This window comes from Bos grunniens, chromosome 4 (genome assembly GCF_055505025.1).
Source record: "Bos grunniens cultivar Pamir isolate PY7600 chromosome 4, Bosgru_T2T1.0, whole genome shotgun sequence".
In the NCBI taxonomy this organism is placed as follows: domain Eukaryota; kingdom Metazoa; phylum Chordata; class Mammalia; order Artiodactyla; family Bovidae; genus Bos; species Bos grunniens.
The window spans coordinates 15,169,636-15,171,807 of record NC_141168.1 but is presented as its reverse complement, the minus strand read 5'-3'; the positions used below and the strand labels follow the sequence as shown (position 1 = coordinate 15,171,807).

Below are 2,172 nucleotides of genomic sequence, written 5' to 3'. Positions count from 1 at the left end.
TTCCCTGACCAGGTATCAAACCTGGGCCCTCTGCATTGTGAGCTCAGCGTCTTAGCCACTGGACCACCAGGGAAGCCCCTGAAGCATGATTTAACTAGTTTCCTTTTCTGATTCCATCCCCTTCCAGCAACGCATTTCCACATTACTGGGTTGTGGGCTTCATGCAGTGAACGTACAATCATGGTGCTCTTCTCTTAAAATCCTGCAGTGACTCTCCATTGCTCACCCCAGTCTTTTGCTTGGATAACCCCTTTGCGTCTTCAGTAGTTAATTTATATGTCTCCTTAAGGATGCCTTTTGTGAATCCTCAAAGCTGTGTTAAAGGCCCCTGTGGGACACTCCCAGTGTACCCTTTGTTTTTCCTTGTTATAGCACCTAATACATGATCTAATTGTCTATTTGTCTGTCTCTCCCACTATTCTGTATGTTCTTTGAAGGCAGGGTGTGCTGTGGGTGATTCTTCCCTGTTTCCTTAGCACCTAATGTATAAGTGACTGGCTGATAATAACAATTTACTGAATGAATGAACCAATGAGGAGCTGCCTAGTGTAGAGACAGAGCTCAGTCTCAAAAGACCTTCCAAATTAGCCACTGATTTTCTGTGACATTTGGCAGTCACTTACTCTCTTTGATCTAAAATTTCCTCATCTGGAAGTAGGAATAATCAGATTTCCCTCTTAGAACTGTTTTAAAGATGAACTGAGGTTTATGATGCCTGGGAACATAATAAGCACTCAAAAAAGTCTAAGAAATATTAATAAATGTTTTCTTCTTCCTAAGCAGCATTGATACTCTTTTGAAAACAATTAAAAGTTTTAAATTCCTGTTTATCCACACCTGAACTCATTTTTCAAAGTCTTCATCAAATAAACCAAGTCATCCTTTTGCTTTGACTGTTTGCCCTAAGACTTTTCCTACAGATCTACTGAGTAGCAAAGTATGGACTCAGGACTACACTGTATCCACCCTGGGTCTTCTTGGGCTCTAATAAATAAATAAATGGTCAGACTCACAAGACTGTCTTAGGCCATTCTGGCACCAGTGTACTCAGACGGGTATAGTTCAGGGATCCAGTTCAGCAGCAGGGGAATGTCAGACCTTCTTCTTTTGCAGTGTCCTTGCTGCCAGTTATACAGTTCAGGTACAAGGAGAAGAGATCCACATTTAGGTAAGGGTAGAAGCTGCCCTAAAATAAAAGCCTCATGTTTCAAAGAATCAGTTTCTCTTGTAATAATTTCATGGCCTTAGTTTCCAGGTTGAGCCAAGGGATACACACCTAGGAGTTATCCATCACATTCAAGGAAGCAAGAGGTCTCCATAACATATTTAACTGAAGGTCAAATTCTCATGCAGGGGGAGAAGGATTTTGTTAACACTTTGCCTATAGTGACCCTTTCAGAAATGACTTCAGATAGAACCAGCTTACTCATTGCTCTTGCTAGTTAACATGCTGCTGCTGCTAAGTCACTTCAGTCGTTTCCGACTCTGTGTGACCCCATAGACGGCAGTCCACCAGGCTCCCCGGTCCCTGGGATTCTCCAGGCAAGAACACTGGAGTGGGTTGCCATTGCCTTCTCCAATGCGTGAAAGTGAAAAGTGAAAGTGAAGTTGCTCAGTCGTGTCCAACTCTTAGCGACCCCATGGACTGCAGCCTACCAGGCTCCTTTGTCCGTGGGATTTTCCAGGCAAGAGTACTGGAGTGGGGTGCCATTGCCTTCTCCGCTAGTTAACATGATCACATCTTAATTCCATGCTACTGAGAACTCAACCACTTCATGTATCAACCTCTGAATGTGGCCTATTACTGCATGACACTGGGTTTCCTCTTTTTTGGGACATTTACTACTTTTTTCTTTTAATTAAAGTATAGTTGATTTACAATGTTGTATTAGTTATTGGTATATAGAAAAGTGGTTAAGATACACACACACACACACACACATATATATATATATTCCTTTCAGATTTTTCCACTATATTACAAGATATTGACTATAGTTCCCTCTGCTATACAGTAGGTCCTTGTTATTTATTTTATACATAGTAGTATGCATCTGACAATCCCAAATTCCTAATTTATCCCTCCCTTACCTTTTCCCTCAGGGTTGCTTTGGCAGCTCTGGGTCTTCTGTGGTTCCATATAAATCTTAATATTTGTTTTAGTTTTATGAA

At 41.3% G+C, this 2,172-nt stretch overlaps 1 non-coding gene across 1 annotated transcript; it reads right to left on the bottom strand.

The window, feature by feature from the left end:
* On the bottom strand, positions 1 to 73 carry TRNAV-CAC (transfer RNA valine (anticodon CAC)). The gene has a single exon. It is a non-coding gene; the product is annotated as a tRNA-Val (tRNA).
* Positions 74 to 2,172: the final 2,099 nt, after the last annotated feature.